Raw genomic sequence first — 8,614 nt, forward strand, 5'->3', positions numbered from 1 at the left:
CTTGTTGGCCATGTCTATGTCTTCCTCTGTGAGATTTCTGTTCATGTCTTTTGCCCATTTCATGATTGGATTGTTTGTTTCTTTGCTGTTGAGTTTCATAAATTCTCTATAGATCTTGGATACTAACCCTTTATCTGTTATGTCATTTGCAAATATCTTCTCCCATTCCGTAGTTTGTCTTTTAGGTTTGTTGACTGTTTCTTTTGCTGTGCAGAATCTTTTTAACTTGAAGAAGTCCCAAGAGTTCATTTTTGGTTTTGTTTCCCTTGCCTTCATGGATTTATCTTGCAAGAAGTTGCTGTGGCCAAGTTCAACAAGGGTGTTGCCTGTGTTCTCCTCTAGCATTTAGGGGGACACTTGATGGGATGAACATAGGGTGTTATACTATATGTTGGCAAATCAAACTCCAATAAAAAGGTATACAGAAAAATTAAAAGGAATCTGGCTCAGGTCAGAGTTGAACAAGCCAGATTTTAAGGGAGAAACAACCATTCTGACGGTGATGGTTATTTTTAGGGGTCAACCCAACTGGGCTAAGGCATGTCCAGAGAGCTGGGAAAATATAACTCGTGGGTCAGTCTGTAGGTTTCTGAAAGATGAGCATTTGATTCAGTCCTTGAGTGAAGAGATCCACCCTCCCCATTTGGGTGGGTATCCTCCATCCCCTGAGGGCCCAGATAGAACAGAAAGGGGAAGGAGGGCATGAAAGACACAAAAATATAAAGATAAGCTCAGAATACTGGAAAATATTTCATAAACTGAAATTTTAAAAAGGATATTGTCATTAACATTTTTTAATTTTTTCACTTTTCCTGAAATATGTAATATTATGAGCACTATTTACAGTGGTAGAATGCTATTAGCACAGGAATTTGTTTAAACAACCATTAGGCCAAATTCTCTTTAATTCTCAAAAACACAGTGTTAACAATGGCTTAGGAAGTTATTTTCAAAATAACACCCCTATTTTAAAAATACACTTTAACTTACTATGACACCTGATAATGTGTCATCTATTTAAATTACAAGTACCATTATTGAACAACAGATAACAATAAATTGGCACTTTAAAATTTCACTGTTATGTCAATAATACTTTTTATAAGTTAATACCTTTGACATAGGTTTTAGTTGTTTGCAATCTGTTACTTTCTTTGTTTTATTATGATATACTAGTTTATTAAAAATATATGTAGGGGATCCTTGGGTGGCTCAGTGGTTAAGCGCTGCCTGCAGCCCAGGGCGTGATCCTGGAGTCCCGGGATCAAGTCCCACATCGGGCTCCCTGCATGGAGCCTGCTTCTCCCTCTGCCTGTGTCTCTGCCTCTCTCTGTGTGTGTCTCTCATGAATAAATAAATAAAATCTTTTAAAAAATTAAAAAAATAAAAATAAAAATATATGTAACCTATCAATTCTTGTGCCATTTAGTTTTTGTTATATTTCATAGTATATTAAGGATTGACTCAGTTGACTTAGTCTTCGTTTATAGTACAGTTATTTAATTAGTCATACAAAAAGAAGCTCAATTTGAAGATCAATAGCTTAATTTTGAATCACCTTGCGAGAATCAAAGCAGACTCAGGTCCCAACCAAGAATCCAAAACTTGACTGTTCAGAGAAGATATCCTCTATTCTTCGGAGTCAATTAACATGACTACAACTCTAGAAATATATCAAAGTAATATCACAAAACCTTTAAAAGGTATGAAAATAGCTATAGTCATGATACTTGAAAGACATGCAGAGAACTAATGAAAATTGATTAACTCACAGAATTGGTACAATGGAATATTACTCAGCCATTAGAAACGACAAATACCCACCATTTGCTTCAACGTGGATGGAACTGGAGGGTATTATGCTGAGTGAAGTAAGTCAATCGTAGAACAAACATTACATGGTCTCATTCATTTGGGGAATATAAAAATTAGTGAAAGGGAATAAAGGGAAAGGAGAGAAAATGAATGGGAAATATCAGTGAGGGTGACAAAACATGAGAGACACCTAACTCTGGGAAATGAACAAGGGGTAGTGGAAGGAAAGGTGGGCGGGGGGTTGGGGTGACTGGGTGATGGGCACTGAGGGGGGCACTTGGCGAGATGAGCACTGGGTGTTATGCTATATGTTGGCAAATTGAACTCCAATAATTTTTTTTTTAAAAAAGGAAGCAAATCTGGCATTAGGCATATAAACTGTGAGCTAATTTAAAGGAAAATTACAGTTACTATTTTATGGTCATATAAATATAAAGGGCTACTTATACATCATTCAAATTGAGGCTTATAAACAAAAGCCAATTTTGTAAATTGCTGTAAAATGTATATTTTACCTAAAAGGTAGATATAACTCTGCATTTCCCAAGTCTTCAGAATGAATAATAATTCCAAAAAGTTCAAAATTTGAATTTCTTCAAAATGAGGGTTGATACTATGGGCTATTAAAATACATATAAGTCCTATGAATAAAATGCCACATAAAGCTTTGTAACTGAGGGGATCCCTGGATAGCTCACCTGCCTTAACACCTGCCTTTGGCCCGGGGCGTGATCCTGGAATCCCAGGATCAAGTCCCACATCAGGCTTTCTGCATGGAGCCTGTTTCTCCCCCTGCCTGTGTCTCTGCCTCTCTCTCTGTGTGTCTCTCATGAATAAATAAATAAAATCTTAAAAAAAAAGAAATAAAAGAAAATCTTTAAAAATTTTTTTAAAAGCTTTGTAACTGGTAATGTAACAGATGGCCTACTGTAGGTACCCATTCTGTAATTTTTTTTAATTTAAATTCAATTTGCCAACATATAATATAACACCCAGTGCTCATCCCATCAAGTGCCCTTCTTAGTGCTCATCACCCAGTTGCCCCATCCCCCCACCCACCTCCCCTGTCATTAACATTTTAAATATTCAAGGTAAACAGCTAAAGAAAGCAGTATGTGTTTTCTAAGCAGGAAAATTGTACAGATAAGCATTTCTGAGGACAAAAAAATGAGAAATATTTCTCTGTGTTTAGTTTCAAATGTAGGGAGAGAAGAAACTGTACATCCACATCATGTTTTTTTGTAAAGTTTCCAAAGACACATTCTATTTCTCTAAGAATATGTCTTTCTATCTAAAAGAAAATGCACTTACCAAATGTGATTTCTTGCCAGGACAATAGCTCCTATGATCACAGTCTGTAAAGGTGCGCAATGAGAGCATCTCATCCCTGAGACAAAGGTTTGGTACAGCCACCTCCTTGCTAGGAAGTGATTATCACTTCATCTGTAAATACAGTTATAGTGTCTCCATGGAAGTTCGACATGATCTCAGAAAAATATTTGCGAAATGTTCAAATTACTGAAAGCTGTTAGTGGCTATTGATAGTGATGGATTGAGAGAGAGAAAGGGAAAAGAGAGAGGGATGGTCAAACAGACCCCACAGGTGGAGCAAGTTACATGAAGAAGTGGCCCAAATTTACACAGTCACCACACCTGCCACCCTACCTCTTTCTCACAGTCTTCCCTGATGGCCTCATGGGGTGCTCCATATGATCAGTTTATAGAGGAAGGGAAATCTTGGACATGTTAAATGATGGTCTTGCAGATATGCAGGCAGCCTCTGAAAGCACACACTGCAACACTGTAGCCCCTCCCTGGGACATCCCTGAAGGACGTTGTGAAGGGAAATCCTCACAGTGGGCAGTGCACATAGTTGTTCACTGTGCTTGGAAGGAGAAATGACCAGACATGAGATCATACTGGTGTTCATGGGCTGTGGCCAATGGTTTGGCTGGATGGTCAGGGACTTGGAAAAAACATGATTAGGAAATTGGTGACAAGGAGCCTGGGGAAGAAGTATATGGCTAGACCTCTCTGAATGGGCAAAAAACATGAAGATGTTTGTGAATGCTCACAAAAGGATGACCTGAACAAAGGAGAATTTTGATAATCAAGTGGATAAGAGGCCCAGTTCTGTGGATTCCAATCACTCCTGTCATTGGGTGCATGAACGGCAGGAATGGAGGTTGTGCATGGGTCAGGAACATAGACTTCCACTCAACAAGACTGACTTGGTTATGGTCACTGTCTAGTGCCCAATCTGCCAGCAGCCGAGACCAACACTGATAGGGCATCATTCTCCAGTGGGATCAGCCAGCCACCTGGTGGCAGGATGATTACATTGAACTTCTTCCATATAGAAGGGGCAGCATTTTGTCCTTATTTGAGCAGACACTTACTCTGGATACAAATTTGCCTTCCATGCACATAATGCTTCTGCCAAAACTACCATGGGTGCACTTACAGAATGCTATGACTACTATCATGGTGTTCCACACAACATTCCATCTGACCAAAGAACTCAATGCACAGGCAAAGAGGTGTGGCAGTAGGCTCACGCTCAAGGAATGCACTGGTCTTCCATGTTCCTCACCATCCTGAAGCACTTGACTTGATAGAATGGTGGAAAGGCCTTTGAAGATTAAGTTACAGCATTAGCTAGATGTCAATACCTCATAGGACTGGGGCATTATTTTCTAGGCTGTATATGCTCTGAATCAGCATCTAATATATAGTTCTGTTCCTCCAATAGCCAGGACTCAAGACTCCACCAATCGAGGGCTGGAAAAGGGGATGGCTCACCACTCACTAATATTCCTAGTGACATACTAGCAAAATGTTTTTTCCTGTCCCTGTGACCTTTTGATTTACTGACCTAGAGCTCTTATTTCAAATGCTTCTACTGGGGGACAGAACAATGATTCTATTGACTCCTCCAGGCCACTTCAGGTTCTCCTGCCTGGAAACCACAGGCACAGAAAGGAATTACTGATTACCAAGGAATTCGGTAAGGGGAGGAGACTGGACACGGTATGTTGTGACAGAGGTGAGGAAGGGCATGTCTGCAACAGAGGAGATCCCCTAGGACATCTCTCAGCTCTGGCATGCCCTGTGTTAGGATAAATGAAAAACCACAACAATCCATTCCAGGCAGGACTACTAATGACCCAAACACCTCAGCAGTGTAGATTTGAATCATCACACCAGGTTAAGAACCACAATCAACTGAAGTGCTTACTGAAGGCAAAGAGAATATGGAATGATGGGTGGGAAAAAGGTAGTTATAAATACCAGCTGTGACCATGTGACCAGTTAGAGACATGAAGGCTGTAATCATCATTAGTATTTCCTCTTTATTTTGTTAACAATGTGTTGCTAATCACTATCTATCTATCTATCTATCTATCTATCTATCTATCTATATCTTTGTTTTCTTCCCTCTCCTGTCTTATCATCTAAGATAGATGTGTCAGTTTATATTATTGAGTTTGTTCAAGTATTAAACAAATTACTTGAAAAGTTAAATATTGTTAACTTTATACCATAGTAATGAGTTATGAGATACCAAGAAAAAGAGTGAACATCACCTAAGGACTTTGCCTCCTCTTGTGAGGAAAGGGTTGGTGTATTTCCAGTTATACAGGATGATTGTATCATGTCAGTTGGAAGTATGACCTCATCATCATATTTATCTGAAGATTAAATATTGTTTAAGAAGCATATGGATGGTAGGCTGACAAAGGTGGACTTATGATGGTTAATTTTATGTGTCAATTTGGCTGGGCCCACGGTCAGATGTGTCATAAAACATTGCTCTGTATGTTTCTGTGAGAGTGTTTTGGATGGGATTAACATTTATTTATTTATTGAACTTTGAGTAAAGCAGATTGTTCTCCATAATGTGAGTGGGTCTCATCCAATCAATTGAAGGCCTGAATAGAACAAAAACTGATCTCCTCTGAGCAACAAGGAATTCTACCAGAAGATGGCCTTTGGACTTGAATTGCAGCATCAGCACCCCTGAGTCTCCAGCTTGCCAGCACAGCCTTCAAATTGTGGACTTGCCAGCCTCCATAATTGCATGAGTCAATTCTTTACAAGAAGTCTCTTGATAGATAGATGATAGATAGATAGATAGATAGATAGATAGATAGATAGATAGATGATAGATAGATAGATATAGAGATATAGAGATAAAGATACAGATAGAGATCGAGATAGAGATTCACACATCTTGTTTGGTTCTGTTTCTGGAACAAACCCTGACTGATACAATGGGCACAGGTTTTCCTTGTGGGATGATGAATATACCCTGGAATTAGTTAGAGGTGATGGTTGCACAAGACTGCGAATGTGCCAGATGCCATTGAATTGTATACTTATAAATTAGTGAATGGTCAATTTTTACATTATCTGAACTTTACTACAATGGGTTGGGGGGAAGCAATGAATGATGTAATATTTGTTTGTAAAGCAGGCGGCATAGCCCTGACATTTTATGGGTGCATTTGTAATCGCACTTAGACTGTACACTTGTATCCAGAAAGGACCACATTATGACCAAACCAAGTCTAGGGTGCTTTGATGTTTGCTGTCTCTCTACCTGCCACAGAGTACAGTAGAAAAGAAATTGTTTCCCTGGATGACAGCGTTCTGTGGTCAATCTCATCCTCATCTACATGTTGAGTTTCTCTGCCTACTGCAAAACTGTCTCCTTTGGGAGTCCCCAACACCCCCGGACCTGTGTATAGACATCCTGCTTATTTCATCCCAGGACCCAACCCCCATCAGGTGGGCTCCGTGGTTGCTGTCCATGGTGCCGATCGGGACTTGGCTTTTGATCCATTTCAGTAACATGGCCAGAGTCTTTGAGGGCAAAAAGTTACCATAGTCTGACATCTGGTTTGGCAAATTTGCCTCATCAAGCCCTCGCCCTCACCTTTGGTCCTCCTATATGGTCCCCATGCAGGAGTCAAATAGAAAATATTCCATCAGAGCTTGAGAGTAAGTTGGAAAAATACAGGGGGACATCAATGGTTGACATTAATTCAGACTCCCTTCACAATCTGTGCATCCTGAACAGAGATAGAATTTAGAAGCTCAGGATGTTGGCCCCACACAGCATGCTAGACACTGGAACAGCCTGTGGTGTCATATAATGTCAGCTCTCCCTATCTACCTCAGAATGTCTCTTACCAGACCAGGTTCAGGGCATCAGCTATTGGGTATGACCAAAAGATAACAGACGTGGGGGCACATCAAACTGGTTTCAAAACCTAGAGCTGCCTCTTGCTAACTCTGTGTCCTTGGGAATATCATTTCACTTCTTGGAGGTTCACTTTTCTTTCCTGTAACATAGCAATGATAATGGTGACTGTTTGGAAGATTGATGGCCAGAGATTATTATACTCCGCCTTTCACAAAAGGCAAAAAGTTTAGCAATGAGGACAGGATCTGGAGCCAGGCAGCCGTGGATTTGATAGTAGTTCTGTTCCATTAACTATGTGACTTAGGGAAAATCACCCTCATGCCTCTGTGTTGTCATCTATAGAATGAGGATAATACTAGAACCTACTTTGTAGAGTTTTGGTAAGAAACTGAACAGTTTCTATGTGTGATGCATGCAGTAAAATGCCTCACATATAGTTAGCACTCATGCAAAAAAGAGAGCCATTCCTACCATTATTACCATCATCATCATCATCATCATCATCATCATCATCATCATCACCCTAGAGGTTATATGCCTAGACACAGCCTGATAAACTGCCTGTGTTTGGGAATGATAGCTGCTTTTATAGATTACTGTTAGGATTGCTGAGAGCTGACACAGATGAAGCCATTGGAGCTATGAGTGGAAAGTGACTAGCCTGGGGCCACATGGGCAAAAGTTGGTAGAAGTGGGACACAAAGCCAAACCTGTCAATGCCAGTGAATGGGATTTTGCCACAATCCCACCTGCCCAGATTTACCATCAAGGAGGGAAGGAACTTAGGAATCTCCTTCTCCACCCCAGAGGAAAGACCAAGGCTCATAGTACTTTGGCCAGGAGTTTGCAACGCCTTTTGGCCCTTCGCTCCTTCCTCAGCTTTGCCACTTGTACCAGAAATGTTGCTCCTTTCTTTCACAGAACCTGCAGTAGGCTCCTGAGAACTTTTCCTAGTGGGACTGGGGGTCAGAGGAGGAAGGAATTGTAGACAGTCTTAGTTGCATGAGGTATCAGGAGATAGCTCAGTGGAAGGAGGTGAAACTCATGAGGGAGATCAGAGACAGACCACAGCTGTCCTGGGAGGCTGTGGATCAATTCACTCCCAGTGCGATGGTTCTCCTGGGGCTCCCTCTGCTGGCATGGTCCTCCCTCTCTCTCTCTCTCTCTGTCTCCATATTTCTGGGATTTCTCTTTCTCTTGCCATCTCTCTCTTTCTCGCTGTGTTTGTGTGTGTGTGTGTGTGTGTGTGTGTGTGTGTGTGTGTGTGTGTCCCTGTCCTCTCTGGGCCTTTCTCCTTTCCCTCTGAATCTAGATGGGGATGCTTCAAAGTCCTTTTGGGTGTTGGAAATCCTTTCTGATGGCAAAACCTGACCCTGGGTCATCCTCCCCTGCCCACATCCCTGAACTGCTGGAGAAATCCCCATAGCCTGTGCATTGGTCACTGCATCCTTATGACCTCTGACTCTCCTGGCCTCTGTTTCCTCATCTGCTCAATGGATGTAATAATAGTACCTACCCCATAGGTTGATGTGGGACTACATGAGATGATATTTGAGAAGTGCTTAGAGCAGGGCCCAGCACATAGCAAAA

The 8,614-nt window shown here is 41.0% G+C and overlaps 1 long non-coding RNA gene across 1 annotated transcript; it reads right to left on the reverse strand.

Moving 5' to 3' along the window:
* Nucleotides 1–1,558: 1,558 nt before the first annotated feature.
* Nucleotides 1,559–3,771, reverse strand: LOC119870907. Its single transcript, XR_005354469.1, has 3 exons — nucleotides 3,481–3,771; nucleotides 3,127–3,258; nucleotides 1,559–1,663 (listed from the first exon to the last, which is right to left on the reverse strand). It is a non-coding gene; the product is annotated as an uncharacterized LOC119870907 (long non-coding RNA).
* Between the last annotated feature and the right edge of the window lie 4,843 nt (nucleotides 3,772–8,614).

The sequence above is a fragment of the Canis lupus genome, chromosome 1 (assembly GCF_011100685.1).
Source record: "Canis lupus familiaris isolate Mischka breed German Shepherd chromosome 1, alternate assembly UU_Cfam_GSD_1.0, whole genome shotgun sequence".
Classification (NCBI taxonomy): Eukaryota; Metazoa; Chordata; class Mammalia; order Carnivora; family Canidae; genus Canis; species Canis lupus.